Source organism: Callithrix jacchus, chromosome 19 (assembly GCF_049354715.1).
Source record: "Callithrix jacchus isolate 240 chromosome 19, calJac240_pri, whole genome shotgun sequence".
Taxonomy (NCBI): domain Eukaryota; kingdom Metazoa; phylum Chordata; class Mammalia; order Primates; family Cebidae; genus Callithrix; species Callithrix jacchus.
In genome coordinates this window covers 44,980,716-45,003,999 of record NC_133520.1, presented here as the reverse complement: position 1 = coordinate 45,003,999, position 23,284 = coordinate 44,980,716, and the positions used below count along the sequence as shown (strand labels likewise).

At 37.7% G+C, this 23,284-nt stretch overlaps 1 protein-coding gene across 20 annotated transcripts in view; it reads right to left on the bottom strand.

Annotated features, from left to right (window-relative positions):
- RGS7 (regulator of G protein signaling 7) overlaps positions 1-23,284 on the bottom strand; it is a 548,216-nt gene that overhangs the window by 100,878 nt on the left and 424,054 nt on the right. The gene's annotated exons all lie outside the window — the stretch shown is intronic.

Here is a 23,284-nt window from a genome sequence, read left to right as displayed (position 1 = left end):
GGAGCAGAAAAACCTAACTATTGGGTAGTAGGCTTAGTACCTGGGTGATGAAATAATCTGTACAACGAACCTCTGTGACATGAGTTTATCTGTATAACAAACCTGCACACATACCCTCAAACCTAAGATAAAAGTTGTAAAAAAGGATGTTTTCTGTAACAATGACATGTACAAACTCTCATATTCTATAACTCCTAACTTCATTCTTTCATAGGGAACGTTATTTGCTCTTTTGCTTATGTATTATTTTTAAACCAATGCAACATCTATTTTTTAAAATGTAATAGAAGAAATACCATAATCTAACTACTGTGATCATTATAATTCTGAGCTACTGTTCCAAGCAAAATAGTTGAATTTTTTTATGTAAATCTCCCATAATACTAGGTCAAGGGTTCTTAATTTCTCTTATTTAAATGTATCAACCAAAGTCACGGGTTCTGAGAGTTTGCACATTTTTAGAGTAACACAATAATCCATCCAGTGGAACATGACACCCCATGGATAAGCCCAGGGGATCCGTGTAACTTTCAAAGGAATGTTCTGTCATTCAAATATGTGTTCATTCCACATGCTCTCACTCATAAGTGGGTGCTGAACAATGAGGACACATGGACACAGGGAGGGGAACATCACACACTGGGGTCGGTTCCGGGGTGGGGTGCAAGGGGAGGGATAGCAGGGGGTGGGGAGATCGGGGAGGGAAAACATTAGGAGAAATACCCAGTGTAGATGATGAGGAGATGGAGGTAGCAGACCACCATGGCATGTGTAAACCTACGTAACAATCCTGCAATATCTACACATGTACCCCAGAACTTAAAGTAAAATTAAAAAAAAAAATGTGTTCATTGAATCTGGACTAAAAGAATCATGTTTGAATTATTTGTTGAATAATTTGACAAATGAGACACTAATGTAACTGTGTCCAACCCTGTGGTATCTCACTTAATAAAATAACTGTATATAAAAATGTATAAAAATATATAATTCAGACCAACATGGCTGGTCTCCTAATTCCTTGTGTTAAATGCAGGAAACAAGTAAGTAGGTAAACAATAATGAATTTCAATATTTTGCTATACATTTCACAGGTAAGTGAATAACCACCATGACTTAGCAATACAAATTTAGTGTGTCAGACACTTCCAGATACGTTATCTCATTTGAACTTCAGAGTAGCAGTGCGAGTTAAAAAAAAACATACATTCAGTTGATTGCTTTCTTATGAGATGTGAAATGTAAGGCTCAGAACGGAAAAGGGTTTGGTGAACATTTTCAGAGCTAGAAAGTGACAGAGCCAAGGCTGGAATAGAGGCTTTAGGGCAAGAAGTTCTGAGAAGACCCCAGAGACTCTGAGAGGATGGGAGGATCTTATCTTCAATGAGCAAGACACTGGCCCAGGGGTGGTGGTTTTTGGGTTTCAGTCCTCACACTGCTTTCTTATTTAGTGTTCATGTAATTTAATTAAATCAGAGTATGCATAATGCATCATATAATTATATGCTAATGGTTCCCTTAGCGTCTCTTATGTTTCTCTTACGTACTTTGCTTGTGTTCTCTTCTGAGGCCCCTAGCAATGACGTGTCCTTTCAGAATTAAAATTAAAACCAAGTATTCTAAATTGTTTTCATCTGGAAATTTTGATGTATTTTTGACATCTTACAGTTACATCCCTTAAAACTTCTTTGGGGTTCTAGAACAAGGGCTATTTTTTTGTATGCTCACTTGACTGCAATTCCAAGCTATGGAAATAAGTGATCAATATTATTCTCCCAAGCCAAGAGCCCTGCAGGGCAAGCATAAAGCTCCTCAACCAAATTTAGAAATGGTCATCTAAAACGTTGCTTTTCACAGCTCTACATTTTTTTTTCTTACTATTGTTGAGCCTAAAGCTGCCTTCTTACATATTTTAGGTTGGGCCTAGAGGTCTGTCCATGCATAATAAACTGGAACCTAAGTGTGTGTGTAAACAGACCGTAACCTACTCTTGTACCAATCACCGAGTTTCAGCCAATCAAAAGCAGCTCACTGTTCAAACTGAATTAAATAAGGAAAATGTCAAGCTCAACCAATCTGGCTGTGTGTGTTCCTCACTTCTGTTTTCTGTAAGCCTTGTTCTGTTTTCTGTCCACAAATCTTTTTCAACCACAGTCTCTCTGAACCTATTCTGGTTTGGGGCTGCCTGATTTGGAAATCATTCTTTGCTTAATTAAAGCCCATTAAATTATTTATCTAAGATTTTTCTTTTAACTATCAATTTGGGTATAGATAGTTGGTGTCTTTAGAGCTAAATATTTTGCCACTGGATCATGTAAATTTCAAGAATCAAGGATCTTCATTCATTTATTCATTCATTCATTCAATACATCTTTTTGAATATCTAGTTAAGTGATACATATTGTCTGAGGAACTGGGAACACTAAGGTATGTAAGATGCAGTTCTCCAAATCCCAAGAGGATCACTCCAATGAAAGAGACAGCTGACTGACCCGGTCTTCAGGACCACCATCTACTCTGGAGTCAGTGAAAGTCAGTGAAGGCTTTCCTAAACTGGCAGTATGGCTGTTGAGTGTTAAAGATCCTAGAGTGTTAAGCGAGCATAAACTTTCTCATGTCTCAGCTTTTCTTTGATTATCTTGTCCACTGCATTATCAAGATAAATCCACTAATATGAATAGTTGCAATAAAGAAATCTTTAAGAAAACAATTTAGCTTTTAAGTGAAGAAGTAGGTGAGATTTTATATGGAAGACTCAGCAGGAGTTGATTTTCTTTCTCTTCCCTGATCCATTTAGCTTACATTAAACCAGGAGTATTTCTCCCATAGTATTTAAAAAACAAATATTTAACCATGTTTCTCTGAAAATTATTTAGGAATAGGTCTTAATATCCTTCTATTTTGAAATGATATGAGAGCCTTCCCTTAATAAAACATCTTCATGGTGCTTAGAAAGACTGCATTAATAAAAAAAAAAACTCTAAAACTTGAGAATATATAGCCCCTTAAATCTACAGTTCCACTGATCAACTTATAAAGTTCTCTGAATACTCACAGGGGAAAATGAAACCCAGTTCTATTTTGCAATTTCCATTGCAATTTCTTCCTTGAAATTTTTAATTATTTTGAGTGGGATAATAAGTTATTAAGCATATGAGATTTACGAGCTTTTGGTAACTGATATATTATTGTTTTCTATCATTTTAATTCCACCTTGATTTAAACTCCAAAATTAATCATTTTAAACAATCAATGCTTATTTGGGCATTGATCAAGTTCTTTTTCCAAACTGCTTCTCGAAATAGATTCCCTTTGTCTTGGTTTAATTTTCTTCTTCTAGAAGACTATCTTTAGTAGATCTCTTAGTGATGGTCTGTGAATGGGAAACTCTTCCAATATTGGTTGCCAAATTCAAGTAAGCTGGCTACATAATTTTAGGTTAACTGGTATTTTCTCTCAGTGCCTTGAAACTATTCTTCATTTCTGACCTTCATAAGTGCTCATACAGTTTTGAAGATAGGATATATATTTATTCATTTGCTTCTTTAAAATCCTCCTTTTTAAAGTAAAATCTCTTTTTCCTTGAGTTTCTTCAGTTTGGGGAGGTGTGTCTATTGGTAGACTTTAAATTTTCGCCAACTATAACTAGCCATCAGTGTATTTCAGAATTTGAGAATTCATCCTTGTTCAGTTCAGTTGAAATCTCAACTGTGATTTCGGTAAACACCGCTTGTTTCTTCTGCTCTCCTACTGAAACCCTCTTCTGTGTTTTCTTCTGGGTCTAACACCATTTTCTCTATGCCTTTTAACCTCTCTTCCATATTTTCCATCTCCTTATGCAGCTGTGCAGCATTCTAGATCCATCTTCACATTTACTCGTTCACTGAGGTTTTAATTATAATGACCATATTTATTTGTATAATATTTGTATTATTGCAAGGTCTCTTTGGTTGTTTATCAAATCTTCCTGGAATTTTTCCTGATTTTTTTTCTAATATTATCTAGCTCTCTTATATCATTTTTTTGTGGGTAATTTTATATCATTTTAATGGTCTAAAAATATTATTTAGATTATTATCATTTTTTTTTTTTTTTTGAGAAGGAATCTCACTCTGTCACCCAGGCTGAAGTGCAATGGCACGATCTCTGCTCACTGCAAGCTCTGCCTCCTGGGTTCAAGCGATTCTCCTGTCTCAGCCTCCCGAGTAGCTAGGACTACAGGCATGTGCCACCACAAAAATTAGCTTAGCTAATTTTTGTATTTTTTAGTAGAAACAGGGTTTTACCACACTGGACAGGCTGGTCTCGAACTCCTGACCTTGTGATCTGCCCGCCTCAGCCTCCCAAAGGGCTGGCATTACAAGCATGAGCCACCACGCCCAGACTATTTAGATTACTCTAACGTAAATTTCTTGTCAATCTGTTGACTCTCCTTTACGATATCGTGTTTTCTCGGGTGGTTTCTCATTTTTGTTGCTAGCTCATCTTCAGCAGAACAGATTTTCTTTTCCTATGGGAATTCCATGTGCAATGGACTAGGAATCAATGCTCTGCAGCAATTTTAGCTTTACTTTTTCTAGGTGATATAGTTTGTATATTTGTCCCCACCCAAATTTCATGTTGAATTGTAATTCTCAGTGCCGGAGATGGAGCCTGGTGGAAGGTGTCTGGATCATAGGGATGGATTAATCCCTCATGGCTTGGGGCTGTCACATGATAGTGAGTTCTCATGAGATCTGGTCGTCTAAAAGCGTGCAGCCCCTCCCCCTCCCACACCTCCCCCTTGCTCCTGCACTATGTGACATGCTTGTTCTCTCTTTGCCTTCCATCATGATTGAAAGCTCCCCGAGGCTTCATCAGAAGCCAACCAGATGCCAGCACCGTGCTTCCTATACAACCTGCAGAACCATGAGCCAATTAAACCTCTTTTCTTTACAAATTACCCAGTCTCAGGTTATTTACAGCAATGCAAGAATAACCTACCACACCAGGTTTTCCAACGGCTTGAAAGCCTGAAGCCAATTTTTATGTTTATTTATTGGCTTGGTGTCTCCTGAGGGTTTGACTTCTAATATACTAACTTGTTTCTCTTTCCACTTCCTTATTGCTTCCCTGCGTTGGCCGACACAGTTATAACGGCTTGGTGTTGAGGTCCTGTCTTTCTTTGGGGTCTGTCATTCCTCCTCACTATCTACGGTCTCCAAGTTATGGTCACTGTCACTGGGAGCATTACTCCTCCTCCCCACTCCTAGTGGAATATTAAATCCAATATTCTCCCAGACCTCTGCAGACTTTCAAACTTATCACTCTCCACTTAAATTCATTCTTTGTTTCTTACATCTAGTTATAGATTTTCTCTGATACACATAGCAATGTGTTGTTACATTTTTAGCCACTATTTCTTTGAGTCTAAAGAAATAGGGCATTTGTTTTAGTTCTGACAACCCTTTATGTTAAGGGCCAATAGAGTCATCAAAATGTTTTTCTCTCCAGATTTTATTCATCAGAAACGCTGCTTTCCCTCAGGAAGTAGTCCCACAAAATGGTTTCCATAAATTCAATCAATTGGTAAGACAGAAGATCTCAGTTGAAAACTATTTGAAATGCAAACTACAGAAACCATCAGGGAGGTAGAAATCTAATATTTCTTGTCAACTATATAGAAATATGTCTTTGTAAACAATTCAATTTAAATTACAAAAAACTACAAATAAGAAGCATTACCATCTTTTAGATGTGTCTCTACTTACTACAGAACCTTTGCTACGAGGAGCTAATCTCATGCTAATATTTTGCTAAAGATGGTGAAATAAAATATTAATTTAAAATAAATATATTTTATTTGGCTACCGTTGTTATTTTTTTTTCTGGAGTATACTATCATATTTCTTTGCACGTTTAACAGGGAAATTTTAGGACATGATTATATGCATGGCCTCTAGGTCACATTTTAAGCCACAAAACCAGAAAGACAAGATGTTTCTAATGTTTGACCTTGTCCCTTTTATTCAACTGTCATATATGCTCATATATTCTTATTTTTGAAAAATAGAGACAGACTTTCACTGTGTTGCCCGGGCTGGTCTTTAAATCAGACAAATGCAATTACTTGATTCCAAGGTTGTCAATTACTGGTTTGTTTACAACAGGGAGAAACCAGAAAATAAAACTAAATATTTGAACGACTTTGGGTTTGTGGGACATCTAAATGACAGAATATTATGCAACTATTAAAACAATGTTTTTGTAGAGAATTAAGTGATATTAGGAACTTTGCATAACAATATCAAGCAAAAAATAGGACATACAATTGTATTTTGAAGAAAAAGTAGCAAAATGCAACATACTATAATTTTAGAAATGTGAATAATTCCTAGGTTTATGTTATCTTGTATTACCTTGCATTTTCTTTTCATACTTTGAAAAATTTCTATAGGGAACAAAAATTACTTTTACAACAAAAATGCGGCTGGGTACAGTGGCTTATGCCTGTAATCTCAGCACTTTGGGAGACTGAGGCAGGCTGATCGTGACCTCAGGAGATCAAGACCATCCTCGCTAACACAGCAAAACCCCGTATCTACTAAAAAAAAAAAAAAAATTAGCCAGGCATGGTGGTGCGTGCCTGTAGTCCCAATTACTTGGGAGGCTGGGACAGGAGAATCACTTGAATCCAAAGGTGGTGATTGCAGTGAGCCGAGATCACACCATTGCACTCCAGCCTGTGTGACAGAGCTAGATTCCATCTCCAAAAAAAAAAAAGCAAGAAAAACATATTGAAAACATATTGGTGTTCTGATAGCAAACTTTAAATAATCATAAAGGCAGAGTTAAAACTTTTCAAGATCAGGCTGCACAGAACTATGAGTGATAAGAACATGGGTTATGTAACAAAGAATCATCTGTCAAAAGGAGGAGGAAACAAATGTCTCAAAGTGGGCCAGAAGATTTGCTCATCAGTGCTATCTACTAGAACTTTCCGTGAAAATGGAAATGTGGTATGTCTGTGCTGTCCAATATGGTAGCTGTTAGCCACATGCGGCTATACAGCCCTTGAAATGTGACTAGGAGATGAAGAAATGGAATTATCAATTTAAGTAATATTTAAATTTAAATAATCACATGTAATTAATGGCCTCCCTGTTGGATAGCACAAATCTACTTGGTCACTTAAGGTTTATTGTCTAGTCATTAGTGGGAAGAATAATATATTTATATCAATGATATGTTAATTATATATTAAAAATAAATAATTATACATAATTATAGTTGGCAGAACTGGCCTAGTTATTTTCCCCACAACAATGCTGATCTTCCCATGATGAGTCCAAGATTTTGCAACATTTGGCTTTTGCTATGGTTTGGATATCTGACCCTCCAACCCTCAAGTTGAAATCTGATCCCCAATGATGGACATGGGGCCTAATGGGAGGTGTTTGGGTCATGGGTGCAGATCCCTCATGAATGGCTTCATGCCATCCTAGTGGTAATGAGTGAGTTCTCTTTTTAGCAATCACAAGAGCTGGTTTTTAAAAAAGAGCCTTGCTATTTCCCACCTCAGTTGTGCTTCCTCTCTTGCAGTGTGATCTCTGCACAAGTCAGCTTGCTTTCACCTTCGACCTTGAGAGGAAGCAGCCTGAGGCCCTCACCAGAAGATGCCGGCACCATGCTTCTTGTACAGCCTGTAGAACTGTGAGCCAAATAAACCTGTTTGCTTTGTAAATTACCCAGCATCTGCTGTTCCTTCATAGCAACACTAAATGAACTAAGACAGTTTTTAACCACAAAGGTGGCATCTGTTACTATTATTCATTCTCATCTTCATTCCAGGTAAGTAAATTTTCAGTTTTGACTTCTCTTAGTTCCAAGATACAATATAAGTCATTCCCCGTTTTGGGGAGGAGAGAATCAGGATGAAGAAAAGAATAAAATTCATTGAAAATTTAAAATTAAGATAATTAAATATATGAACTAAAAGTGAGTAATATAATACCTTCTCCCAGAAAAGATCAGGGCTGGGAGTATTATGAATCTTTGACATTTCTTAAAGTACATTTTGCTGCATTTTGTGTGTTATCAATGTATAATAGCTCATCTTCACACACACACACACACACACACACACACACACACATTCTCAAATGTGAGAATAAAATTAAATTATTTTCTTATGTAATTTTGGAGTAAGTTTATTTAGAGTCATATGTTTTGTATTTTTATTGAAATATATGCAGTTTTATAAAAGGATAGCATTCATTCTCTCTCTCTTCCTTCCTCTGTCTCTCTCAACTTGCCCAGAGGGATTAATCAACAGAAATCTAAATTTTAGAAAACCTGTTTTAAAAGAGTATTTTTTTTCTCTATTTTAGGTTTTTGGTATAAACAAAACTGTTTTTTCAATGGGTGTTGGGCAAAGAAGGTATGGGAAAGTTTATATGAATTGCCAAGCATAGAATATTGATCGTTAGTCAATCAAGCTGGATGACACAAAACATTAGACTTAGTCCATAGAAGAATAATATAGGTATATGGATATAAAGATATTTTTAAAATGTTGAATAAGGGACAATTCCAGTTTCTTTTCAATTTCAGTTAACAATGCATAGTATTTTCAATGTTTCATGCATGGCTAAATATACAAACATCATAAATGCTTCTATAAAAGCATTATAGGGTGCCTGCTCTTAAAAATTACCAGTAGCTAACACTTTTGCCAGTTCAGGGTACAAAAGAAATAAAGACCAGAAGGTGCTAAAATGATCCATATCACTACGGTTATAAATTTTGAAACTTACAATGCACACCTTAAAATCAACTTAAAGTTTCCAAGGAAACCAATGAAGATATTTTAAGACAAGAATAACGTGATTTGCAAATCAAAATCCATTTGAGATTGTTGCCACAGCACTATGTGTTAATTGTTGGTTGACCGTATTTTTTTTTAGAAAGTCAGAAAAAAATATCTTAAGTTCCACAAATCCAGCAATAACTAAGACAGCGACCCTCATATTCTTACCTGTCTGCTTTGTTAACATGATATAGGTCAAACATAATGAAGAATATGTAAAGAAAACCCTTGTTACCCACAAAGATCTTGTAATATCTTAAACAGAGAGAACAGAAAAACCAGAAAGCAGCAGCAATAGGTAGACAGAGAGAGGAAGGGAGGAAACTACTGACTGAGTAACTATGTATGATTGGAAATCAGATCTCAAAATCAGATCCCATTTTACACCCAACCATAACTGAGAAAACTGAGGCTCAAAAAAAAGTTAAGTCATTGACACAGGGTATCAACTATTAAATGCTAAGCCAGGATATGAAACCCAGTTAGTCTGATTCCAAAGTTTATATTCGTGTATAGCCTACGGTACTGTGAGCCAAATAAACCTCTTTTCTTTATAAATTACCCAGCGTCAGCTATCCCTGCATAGCAACGCTAAACAAACTAAGATAGTTTTTAATGACAAAGGTGGCATCTGGTTTCTACTCTGTGCTCTCATCTTCCTTCCAGGTAAGTAAATTTTCAGTTTTGGCTTCTCTTAGTTCCAAGGTACAACATTCCTTCAAAGCACAACACCTTTTAAAAGATACAACAACTTTTAAAGTAGCAAATGGTGCTACTTTGCTGGTGGATCAGACAGAAGGAATGGGAGAATGCAATGCACTCGGTACTCACTGGAAGTGTTGGAGTGCAGAGTTCAAGTCCTGAGAGAATGTATTCATGGACAAAGAAGTAGCCATCAGGGAAAGGTCATGCTGGAGCTATGCTGAAGTGTACAGTTTGTTTCTGGACTCTATTCCTCTCCTTGACTGTAAGATGACACAGACCAGGGATCTTACCTCTACTCCTACCTTTGCATGAACAGAATGCCTTGCACATCACTAGGTGCTCAATAAGTATTTGTAAATGTGTGCTTTTAAAAATTGGTCATGTCAGTTATGATATGAAATTAATCAGTGAAAATGCTGGTTGGGACTTTGAATCTAGAGCTACTAATTTCCCAGGTTCCCTCTGACACCATCCGTCAGGCATTTAACCTTCAGAGTGCACTCAGCAATTGCAAGGTAGTGGGCTGGTGACTCCATTCCCAGACATCCCCCTTAACACACTGAACTCTAGAGCGTTTCATCTGGTGGTTTGATCCAAGAATTGGAATAGTCGTTTGGGCAGAGGAATTCTAGGTCCTCCATATAACCTAAGCAAAGACATTTTTTTTTTCCAAGCTAGAAAAACATGCCTAAAACAGAAATAGGTCTAAGCAGTTTTTGTAAGCCTTGCCATTTCCACCTCCCTCCAGGGAATCCAACCTTCCCTCCCTCCAGGGAATCCTCCAGGACCACATTGGACCTTGACAAATAGTACAGTGATCTAGGAGTACAATGTGTTATCACTGTTGCTTTTATTCTAACAGCGGGGAGCTGGCCACAGCTTTGCAAAGAAACCAGAAAGCAACAGCAGGGCACTGGGCTGCCTTAGAAAAACACTTCTTGGCTCAAGGAGGAACCTTTTTATCAAGAACCTGCCACCACAAACTTAGCAAAAAAGCATAGCTCAGGTCAATCACATAAAACACAGCTTGACAAAATTTGTCCCATAACAACGCTAGAAATACAATGGTATAATACATTTGGTATACTTAAGAGCCTGAGAAAAGGTACAACCGCTTAAGAATAAGTTATAGAAAATCTTTGTTAAACACTCTAAGGAAGGATTCAGGCATCTTCCTACGTATCTAACTTTTCAGCATATTCTAAACTTGGCCTGGAAGGAGAGGTGGGATTGGCTTGGTGATTGCGGTAGCACTCTGGTCCTTGGCTGCTTCACTGTTGCCTGAAACTGTTGAATGGGATGACTCCTTAGATTCCCTCCAGCTCTGACATTCCATGACTAACTGAAGTCTAGGTTTAACACTAGCATTGACTTCCTGGGGCAATGGAGAGTTTTAATGTATGCAATTGTCATGCCTGAAAAAATTTTAAAACATGCCTAGGGTTCCTCAGGTTTATTCTCCCTTGTTCAGGAGAATAAAATAGTATATTTTAAATAGACTAGTATAAACCTTATGAATAAAATAGCATAAATCTCCTTTCTGTTAAGAGAATGTAAGAAATAAAATACTAAAGTTCCCCCACTCCTTCTTTGCTCAAGGAAAAGATGAACTTATATATGTGTTTCCTTTTAAGCAGGTTTTAATGAAAGAATTTTTTTGGCAGGTCACTTGAGCTTTAAAGCGGTATTGTTGTTTCAGAAATAGCACAAAAAGCTGTTCTCCAACAAGCGATGCAGCAAGGAGGAATGTTTACCACCTAGGGTGTTAGTGAAAGGCCCTGTCTCTAAATGTCCCATGTTGAGATAACTTCAATGTTTGACCAAAAACTAAATCTCATCCTATAATAAGTGAGCAATGTTCTGTTTGCCCTCATCCCTCATTACTAAGCAACGAAAAGACAAGGCCTTTCCTGTTGATACATTTGTCAACCAAGTTAGACACAGCATCTTGTCGGCCTCAACGGCTAGACTTCAGGAGATGGAATTTTCATGAAATGAGAGTGCTGATTCGTAAAATACATGCCATTAGTTTTCATTTAAATTATAAATAATCTTGTCCATAGTCTTCTTTTATTTTATTTTTTTAAATTTCACTTCCATTCTTTGATTTTTAGAGTCTTCTTACAAAGTCAGAACAGTTTGTGTTTTTACCACGGCCATCACGGTTAACCTTTTCTTTTTCTTTTTTTCTTTTGAGATGGAGTCTTACTCTGTCACCCAGGCTGCAGTACAGTGGCATGACCTCGGCTCACCACAACCTCCGCCTCTCAGGTTCAAGCAATTCTCCTGCCTCAGCCTCCTGAGCAGTTGGGATTATAGGCATGCGCCACCATGCCTGGCTAATTTTTAGTAGAGACGAGGTTTCTCCATGTTGGTCAAGTTGGTTTCGAACTCCCCACCTTGGTGATCTGTGTGCCTCAGCCTCCCAAAGCACTGGGATTACAGGCATGAGCCACCACGCCCAACCACTAAGTCATGTTTCTACCTAAAACTTACCCAGAGTAAGATAACACAGCCATGGAATCTTCTACCCTACCTAAATGTGTCATAAGCAAAAGTCTTTGAAACTCAACGCTAAACAGTAGCATGGATAGAAAAGTATGATCTGATTTGAAAGGCTGGCCAACAGATCTATATAGTCAGGCTTTTGTCACGTAATTTATTAACTATGATACAAACACAATTAAGAATATCAAGTATTTCTCTGGCTCTTGACACAGCTGACTTAACCTTTGGCTGTCTAAAGACTTGATGTTTCCTGTTCTGGGTGCTACTGGCAAATGTCCTAGTACTTGCATTTGGGATGCACGATTTCAACCACCTACTTATCGGTGCAGTCACCTGTGTATTGCAACTGGCCATTATATTAAGCCCTGAGCCACCTGGCTTTAGTCCAGTCACTGCAGGAAGCGTATTTAGCATCAGTAGTTCTGCTTTATTAAAGGGTGGCTGACATGCTCTTCTGTCCCTTCCTTTTATGGTTCTTCAGGAAAGTTCTGACATTTGGTTTGGTTTTGTGTTTGCTTTTGTATTTTTATATCTTGTACTTATCCTTGAACGTATTTTGAACACTTTTTTAAGGAATGAAATTCCTTTGTGTATCTATAGACACTTGCATGCTACACTGTTGTCAAGGTTCAGTTCCTCAAAAGCTCTTGCTGCTGTCAGGTGTGATGGACTCTATCCATCCAAGTTCTGTGGAACACAGTTTGTATGTAAATAAACGTGGGGCATTCGGCTCTTGTACCAGAGGACATATGGTAGGTGAAATAAGCCAGAAGCAGAAAGTTAAACACCACATGGTCTCACTCCGATGTGGAAGCTAAAACACGAAGTTCACCTTACAGAAGCAAAAAGTAGAACAGAGGAGTCTAGAGGCCAGGCTAGGTAGGAGGAAAAGGGGTTAGGTAGAGATTTGTTAAAGGATAGAAATTTAGAGCTATCTAGGAGGAATAATTCCAGTGTTCTGTAGCACTGTAACACGACTATAGTTAACAGTAATATACAGTTTTAAAGAGCTAGAAAGAGGATACTGAATGTTCCCAACACAAAGAAATAATAGTGTTTGAGATAATGAATATGCTAATTACCCTGATCTAATCACCATACATTATATGTATTGCAATATCACTATGTACTCTATACATATATGTACAATTATTATGTGTCAATTAGGGTTTTTTTTTTTTTTGAGACAGAGTCTTACTCTGTTGCGCAGGCTGGAGTGCAGTGGTATGATCTTGGCTCACTGCAACCTCTGCTTCCCAGGTTCAAGGGGATTCTCATGCCTCAGCCTCCTGAGTAGCTGGAATTACAGGTGTACGCAACAACGCCCAACTAATTTTTGTAGTTTTAGGACAGATGGGGTTTCGCCGTGTTGGCCGGGCCAGGCAGTGATCCGTCTGCCTCAGCCTCCCAAAGTGCTGTGATTACAGGCCTCAGCCACTGTGTATTGCAACTGGCCATTATGCTCGGTCAATTAAAATTTTTTTAAAAGAAAAGAATTCTCGGGCCGGGCGCGGTGGCTCACGCCTGTAATCCCAGCACTATGGGAGGCCGAGGTGGGTGGATCACGAGGTCAAGAGATCGAGACCATCCTGGCCAACATGGTGAAACCCCGTCTCTACTAAATACACACAAAAAAATTAGCTGGGCATGGTGGTGCGTGCCTGTAATCCCAGCTACTTAGGAGGCTGAGACAGGAGAATTGTTTGAACCCAGGAGGCGGAGGTTGTGGTGAGCTGAGATCGCGCCATTGCACTCCAGCCTGGGTAACAAGAGCTAAACTCTGTCTAAAAAAAATAAATAAATAAATAAGAATTATCTTGTTCATTCCAACTATATTCTGGGCACAAAGCTAAATATCTGTGCCAGATATACTGACTGTCTTTCTCTGTCTCAGTCTCTCTCCTTTCACCGATGTTTTCCTTTAATTCCCAAATAATCCAACTCCCTTCCATACTGAACACCATACCACTACTCAGCATCACTTCCATCTTGCAAGCAGGTTTTTTTGTCTGTCTCTTTTTCCCCTTATCTATCCATTCACCTATTCATCCATCCATCCACCCATCCACCCATCCACCCATCCATCCATCCATCCCTTTCTCTCACTTCATTGCCAAATATTTGGGAAAGCAGTCCAAGCTTACTGCCATCTGTGCTTCTTCATCTCTCATCCTCTCCCTGAAGTCTGATCTCCCTAACATCTCTCATTTTCCTTCATTAGTTATTCTTCTGGTGATTTCTTCTTAAATGTTTATGTTCTCTAGGTTTCAACATGGGCCCTCTTTTTGTCTCAGTCCACATGTCCTCTCTGAACAATCTCATCTGTGACCATGGCTTTAACTACAACCTGACTCTAGTGACTCAAAACTTTTTCTGTCCAACACTAATCTCTTGTCGTTACTTTAGAATGGAATAGCTCCTGCATACAGGGTGCATATAGTTAAACATCCAGCTACCTGTAAGTCTTATAAACAGAACAATGGTATGGAAATCCAACTGAAAAACACTCATGTCTAGTGGACCATGAATGTAAGGCAAGTATGATAGAGTGAGGAAAGTGTAAAAACCAGTCAGAAACCTTGGGTTTCAATCCTGGCTCTACTGTTTTTAGTCACAGGGTAGGTCCTCTATCTATCTGACTGCGATTTTCACTTGTAGAGTACGGCTTGCTGTACTTTAAAGATTTTCTATAAGGGATTAAATCAGATAATGTATTAAAGGTGTGATGTAGGCTGTTAAGTGTTACTCCAATTTCTGATATACTATTACTTAAAATGTAGTTTGACAAGCAGGAGTAACCATTTAAAATGAGATAAAAAGTAAAACCACCAGAAATATAAATATCGAATTAATTTGTCTAAGTAAACGAAATATATAATGGTTTTTGCACTTTAATGTACATCTGGAAGAGCTTATTAATAAGCCAATGCTTGAGCTAGAGTCCCAGATTCAACTGGTTGGGAGAGAGGCCAGTAATCTGTACTTCAAAATCATCCCCATTGTTATAGGAAAGTCAGGGCCACACTCTGAGAAACAGTGAAATGTAATGCACTTGAGAGATGGCCAGTCCTCAAAATATTCCAGTGACTTGTAAAGGCTTCACAACTAGTTCCTTCTTGGGAAGCACATTGCTTCTTCTGCTTAGTTCAAATTGTAATGAATTTCAAGGCTTCCAGTTTTGGGCTTTATACATAAAGCAATCACTTCTCTCTCACGTTCAACACATGCACACATAATTTTATACATACATACATACATATGCATATTCTGTTTTCATTAATGGGATTTTTTTCCTGTATACTATATATGAGTAATAATGTAAAGACACAAAATAATACAGACACTAATTAGGCATCTTTGCATATCTATTGCTATCAACTATTTTCTAATTCTCTTTTCATATCTTTGCTGATGGGTTTACATGAAAAGACTACACTCATGGGGAGGGAGAAGCCAAACCAGAAACCAGCAGCACAGGTTGGTAGGAATTGAGGTCCGCACGCTTACTTCAGCATTTGGAGAGGCAACTAGCAGAACACTTCCAAACTGGTGGCTCAGTTAACATGTGAAGCTATTCTAAGTACCACAGAGAGCATTTCTAGAGATTGAGATTATAAACCAGAAATACATCCCAAACATATTAATATGATCTTAATTTTATTTTACAGATACCATGTTTTGGAATATTTTACTTTCCATGTCAATATTTTGTATTTTATATGCATGCACAATACAAGTGTGCATATAATACATTTCTATACATATGCACTATTCACATACATGTATACCTGCATGTAAAAATTTGTGTAAGAGAGTAAATCAGATGTTTTAGGCCTTCTATAAATAAGGTAAAAGCCAGATCTTTTAATGATTTACACAATTCATCAGGAAGTTTTGAAATGACAAAAACTTGAAATATTTTAGAAAGGAGAAGAATACTCTGGGACATGATTCTCATTTTTAAGATGCCTTAAATGTTTTAATTTCTTTTAATAAATAGTCTTACACAATAAGCTGGTTCTCACTGTTAAATTAGGTAAATGGGTTTTGTTGTTTTTTACTAAAATTAGTTTATGGTGAATATTCATTAAAAGATTGTAATACCAATACCACCCTATGTAACTATATCAGTAATAAAAAACAAATACAATCAATATGGCTCTTCTTTTTTATTAAGAAAGTTATATAAAAGTCCATCACTTCCACAAATCAGGAGACTAGATTACTGCAATCTGGTTGAATCAGTGGATATTTTTAATGTTGCTTATTTTGTGCTTTAAATTTTCAGTTATCCCAGGGCATCTGTAATTTTGAATGATGATGGAATATTCCTGGTAAGATATAATGTTTTATTTTTCTTCCTGGATCTATCTCTGATCTTGTTCTGGGGCACATCAATTTAGAAACATTCATCGATTATGAGAGCTTTGAGAACAAATATTGGAACGTTAATATGCTAATTTTGTTCTTTATAGATTGACAGTAGAATATGTATAAAGTTTAAAACATGCAAGTCTTACTAGCATTCTGCTTAGATAAACATAATCTTAGTTTATTTCTCTTTCCTTTTATCCATGCCCTGCCAATTGAGAGAGTGCCAGGTTTCTCTCTTTTTCCGTTCCATAGCAGCTCCAAAGCTAAAGGGAAACCAAGGGAAAAATAGCTACCTCAAAAGAGACATTTTCCATGACAATAATGGTTAGATTTTAGACACTTTCCAAAGCTCATGGAAAGGGAGAACTCATGGAGAAGAAACAACCAACTTTAAGTCTCCCATTACTCTCAGAGTTGACCTAGAGACTGTTCCATGTAGAAATACTGAAGGGGGTGTAAGAAAGAAAGAAAAGCAGAAACAAAATAAATAAATAAATAAGACAACATAGTCATGCTTTGTTTACCCTTCTTTCCCTGGCAAAAATCTGCTCTCTGGAGTCGGCTCTGGCATTTAAGGAGCTTAGAAGTCATTCTCCCATCCAGCCTCACACACACACACACACACACACACACACACGCACACGCACACACGAAAAAGCTGAAGACGTAAAAACCAATAATTCCTCTTAGATCCCTCAGAAGATTGATGTCAGAGGGCAAATCACTGACCCCATGATTGGAGAAAAAGACAGAAATGTGCAGAGAATCATGACCTAGTGTAACAGAAACCTTTGGGAAAAACAACGTTGGAATAGGAAACCTTAAACTGCAACTGACTACTTGTTTGAGGCTCAGTGTGGACTGATTTGAGCATTAAAAACTCCTCTAGGGATCAGGCAGCAGTTTTTTTTTTTTTGAGACACAGTCTCATTTTGTTGCCAGGTGCCAGGCTGGAGTGCAGTGGCACAATCTTGGCTCACTACAACCTCCACCTCCCAGGCTCAAGCAATTCTCCTGCCTCAGCCTCCTGAGTAACTGGGGCTACAGGTGCACGCTACCATGCCCAGCTAATTTTGTATTTTTAGTAGAGATGGGGTTTCACCATGCTGGCCAGGATGGTCTTGATCTCTTGACCTCATGATCCGCCTGCCTCGGCCTCCCAAAGTGCTGGGATCACAGGCTTGAGCCGCTGCTCCCGGCCCAGGGAGCAGTTTTAAGGGGGCTACCACACATTTGTGACTTTTACTTCCATAAGCCCTACTAGGTTTGCACAGTAAGGGTCAGGGAAAAATTTCCTGATGTTTCCAACAAGGGAGAGGGAAAAAGTAACCATTCTGAGAAACGCCCAGATCACTCTGTTCTTCTTAATAAGGGTCTGTCTCAAGAGAAACGATATTACCCGGAACCCAACAGACTGAAATTACAGCAGAGCCTAAACTACCTGGGAGTAGGGAAATACCCAACTTCAGCTCCCAGCTCCCTCTATCCTTCCTATTGCACCTAAAGAGGAAAAATCCCCAAAACCCAAGGAGCACTTGTGAAGATCACGGCCTAGGGGCAGAGGCTCACTGTGGGGCTGAATCTTAATAATAAGATTCTATAAAGCATCCCCTTCCCCTGCACCTTACCACAATACCAGTAGGGCTCCTGTATAACAACAGACGAATGTAATGGAAACAAGAGCATGAGGTCCTAATTTAATAGGACTAGTGTCATACCTCATACCTCAAGGAGAAATCTCTAGGAAAACTAAAAGACAATAGCAGAGAATAAAAACAAGGACATCAGAGGAGATATTAGCCTCTAAAGCCTGTAGCTACAGCCAACAGCAAACACAGCTCAGTTCCTAGCCAGGTGAACATAAAACCTCACACTAATGGCCTGCATGCCTCATTTCTTTTATTTAGTGCATCTCGCTCACCCTACCGTCAACAACAAAAACCCTGAGGCGTACTAAAAGACAAAAAACATCGTTCGAAGCGTCCAGAGCAAGCATGAGCACCAGACTTAATATGGAAAAGATATGGGAATCATCAGACATGAAATTAAAAGGGAGTATGATTAAAATACTAAGGGCTCTAATGGAAAAGGGAGCAACTTGTAAGAACAGATAAGTCATAAGCAAAGGAGGGAAACTCTAAGAAAAAATCGAAAGGAAATTCAAGAAACCAAAAACATTGTAATTAAAAATGAAGAGTGAAAAATTAGTTCATCAATAGACTGGACACAATTGAGGAAAGAATCAGTAGAGTTTGGACATGTGTCAGTAGAAACTTGCAAAGCTGAAATACAAAGAGAAAAATGTACATATATAAAAGAGAGGACATGTCAGGTGCAGTGGCTCACACCTATAATCCCAGCACTTTGGGAGGCTAAGGCCGGTGGATTACCTGAGGCCAGGAATTCAAGACCAGCCTGGCCAACATGGTGAAATCTTGTGTCTACTAAAAATACAAAAGAATTAGCCAGACATGGTGGCGCATGCCTGTAATGCCAGCTACTAGGGAGGCTGAGCATGAGAATTGCTTGAACGTGGGAGACAGAGGTTGCAGTGAACCAAGAGCACACGACTGCACTTCAGCCTGAGTGACAGAGCAAGACACTGTCTCAAAATAAATAAATAAATAAATAAATAATAAATGTGCGAGAGAGATGACAGAATGTCTAAGAACTGCGGGGTAATTATAAAAGGTATAACATACATGTCATAGGAAAATCAGAGAAGAGAAAAAACAACAGAAGACATATTTGAAGCAATTATAACAGATTTTCCCCAGTTAATGATAGATGTTGTTATGAGCTTAATTGTGTCCTCCTGTTCCCCCAGCCTCAACTTATGTCAAAGCCCTAACTCTGGGTAACCTCAGAATGTGACTGCATTTAGAGATAAAGCCATTCAAGAGGTAATTAAGGTCACATGAGGTCATAAGGGTGAGGTCCTAATCCAATAGGACCAGTGTCCTTCTAAAAGGAAGAGACTCAGGAGATGGGCCTATATGAGAAAAGGCCATGTGTGGACACAGGAGTAGGTGGCCTTCTAAAAGCCAAGGAGAGAGACTTAAGGGCAATCAGTCCTGCCAGCACCTTGTTCTTGGACTTCCAGCACCCAGAGCACTTCTCCCCTCACGCTTGCTATGAGAAAGTAAATTCCTACTGTTTAAGCCATACGGTCTTCTATTTTGTTATGGTTGCTCCAGTGAATGAATCCGCCAAGCCACACAACCAGGAAACTCAAACAGCACCAAACAGGATAAATACCAGAGCAACCACAGACGAACCATATTTTAACTTCAGAGAATCAAACATGAAGAGAAACCTTGAAAGGAGCAAGGGTGGATGGGGTGAGGGAAACCCTACCTGGAGAGAAACAAAGAGAATAACCGCTTTGAACTTCTCATCAGAAACCATGCAAGCAAGAAGACAATGAGGTGATACATTCAAAGTCTCTAAAGAAAAAACCCATTAACCTAGAATTCTGTATCTTGTGGAATTATCGAAAGTGAAGGAAAAATAAAGACTTTCTTAGACAAACAAAAACTGAGAGAATTTATTGACAGAAGACCTGCCTTGAAAAGAATGTTTAAAAACAATTCTTCAGAAAAAGGGAGAGAATGATATAGATTGAAACTACATAAAGAAAGGAAGATGATTAGAGAAAAAATAAATGAGTCTCAAACAAAATCTCTTGTTAAAAAATTTCTTAATTGATCAATGGACAAAAATTTGTTCAAAATGGTACCAGCAACAATGTAATCGTTGATTACAGCCTAAAGGAAAGGAATGACAGCAATAGTCTAGCAGACAGGAAGGAGAAAGTAGGGATACTCTATTATGGGATGCTTGTATTACATGTTAGGAGTACAGTGTTATCTACCAATGGACTTGGATTAGTTGTAAATGTATACTGCACACTCGAGAAAAACCTTCACACATTTAAAAGGAAATATAATTGAAACTGGGCAAAAAGAGAAAACAGGATTATATAAAATGTTCATTTAAAATTAGAGAAGGCAGAAAGAGACAGGAAGCCAAAAGGAAACTAATATAAAACCATTATAAACATCAATGTAACAGTTACAGATATTAAACCAACTATATTAATCACTTCAAATGTGAATGATACACATCAAGTAAAAGACAGGGACTATCAGAGTGGATATAAAACAGAACCAACTATATTCTGTTTATAAGACACTTGCTTTAAATACAAAGACACAGACAGATTAAAAGTTAAAGGATGAAGAAAGATATGCCAGGCTAAAATTGATCAAAGTAAAGCTAGATTAGATTAATTACTTTTAGACAAAGACTCTAGGAAAAAAAATTCCTAAATTTTCTAGACAAAGTAACTTTATTGCATAACATGGCGGATTCAATTCTCCACAAAGACATAACAACCTTTAATGTGTATATACTTAACAACAGATCATGAAAATACGTGAGGTTAAAATTGACAGATTACAAAGAGAAATGAACAGTGACTGTCATTGGAGGCTTCACTACGCATATATCTGTGGTTAACAGATCTAGCAGGCAGAAAATCAGGAAGGACAGAGTTGAACTGAGCAGCACCATCAATGAGCTAAATTTAATGGCCATTTAGAGAATAATTAACACAACAGCAGCAGAGTCCATAATCATCTCAAGTTCTCATGACATGCACCAAGACAGACCACATTCTGGGATATAAGACACACCTTAAAAGTGTAAAAGAGGGGCTGGGCGCGGTGACTCATGCCTGTGATCCCAGCACTTTGGGAGGCCGAGGCGAGTGGATCACGAGGTCAAGAGATCGAGACCATCCTGGTCAACATGGTGAAACCCCGTCTCTACTAAGAACTCCTACAAGTCAGTGATCGTAGCAAAGTTGCAGGGCACAAAAACAGTCAGCGGTTTTCTTAAGCACCAGCAATGAAAAATTGAAATATGAATTCCAAAACACAATACTATTTATATTAGCAGCAAAACTTAGAATACATCTAACAAAGCATATTGGAGATATGTATGAATAAGAGCAAAAAATTCTTTTAAAAGAACACAGACATCAAAATCAATGGAAAGATATACCAAATAGGTGGATAGGAAGACTCAATATTGTGAGCCCTTTCCAACTTGACCTGTGAATTCAATGCAATCTCAATATAAATCCCAGCATACTTTGAGGATATTGGCAAGCTGATTCCCAAATTTAAGTAGAAAGCGAAAGACCCAGATAGATAACACAACACTGAAGAAATAAAAAGACCAAGAGCTGATACCAGCAAACTTCAAAACTTGCTATAAATCTAGAGTACTCAAAGCAGCATAGTATTGGCAAAAGAACAAAAATAAATAAATCAAGGAAACAGAATAGAGATTTCAGGAAGACTCAGATAAGGTAGAAAAGGTAATCGAATGGGAGAAGATCCTATTTTCAAAAGTTGGTGCTGGAACAACTAGACCCCTATATGTGAAAGAATGAACACAGAAACCAGATTTTTACAAACTTCACAAAAATTCACTTAAAATGGATTATAGACCTAAAAAGAAAATGTCAGACTATAAAACCTTTAGATTTAGAATGTAACATAGAAGAAAATCTAGGTGACTTCGAGTCTGGCAATGACTTTTTAGACACAGCATCAAAAGCACAATCTGAGAAAAAAACTAAGTTGGATTTTATTAAAAGTTAAAACTGTGATTCTTTTAAATATGCCATTAAGACAATGAAAGACAAACTACAGACTGGGGGAAACTCTTTGCCAAATATATCTGATAAAGCACCGGTATCCACAATATACAAGGAACTCTTAGAATTCAACAAGAAAACAATGACCCAATTAAAAATGGGCAAATTATAATATCTGAACAGAAATCTCAACAAAGAAGATATGCACCTGGCAAATATGCACATGAAAAGGTGTTCAATATCATATGTTATTTGAGAGTTATAAATTTAAATAACAATGAGACACCATATCTATTAAATGGCTAAAATCCAAAACACTGAAAACACAAAATGCTGATGACAATGTGGAGCAACAGGAACTTGCATTCATCACTGGTAAAAATGCAAACTAGTAGAGACACTTTGGAAGACTGGAAGTTTCTTACGATGCTAAATATACTCTTACCATATGATCCACTCTCCTGGGTATTTGCTCAAATGAATTGGAAACTTGTGCCTTCAAAAAAAAAAAAATCTGTACGTGAAGGTGACAGCAGCTTCCTTTGTAATTGCCATATGTGGAATCAATCAAGATGTTTTTCAGTGGGTGACTGGATGAACTATGGTATATTCATACAATGGAATATTCAGTGATAAAAGCCATGAAATATCCTTCCATGCAAAGACATGGAGAAACTGTAACACATCTTTGTGTTAAATTGTGTTCTTAAGTGGAAGAAGAAAAGGCTCTACACTGTATAATTCCAACTGTACGAGGTTCTGTAAAAGGTAAAACTATGCAGACAGTAAAAAGATTGCCAGGGGTTAGGGTAAGGGGATGGAGATCTAGGCAGAACACAGAGAATTTTTAGGGCAGTGAAACTCAATGTCGGATAAACAATATTATACATTTCTGAAAACCCAGAATGTATAACACAGAATGTATAACACAAAGAATTAACCCTAATAAAAACTACGGATTTTTGTTAACAATTATGCATTAATATTGGTTCATTAATTGTAACTAATGTACCATATTATGGTAAGTTTTTAATTACGGGGAAAGTATAGGTGGCACTGAGACATTTTATTGGAACTCTCTTCACATTTTGTTTAATTTTCTGTAAACCTTGAGCTTCTCTAAAAAGATGAAGTCTATTGATTTTTAAAACTCTGCTCCCTAGAACATGATCTTAGGAGCC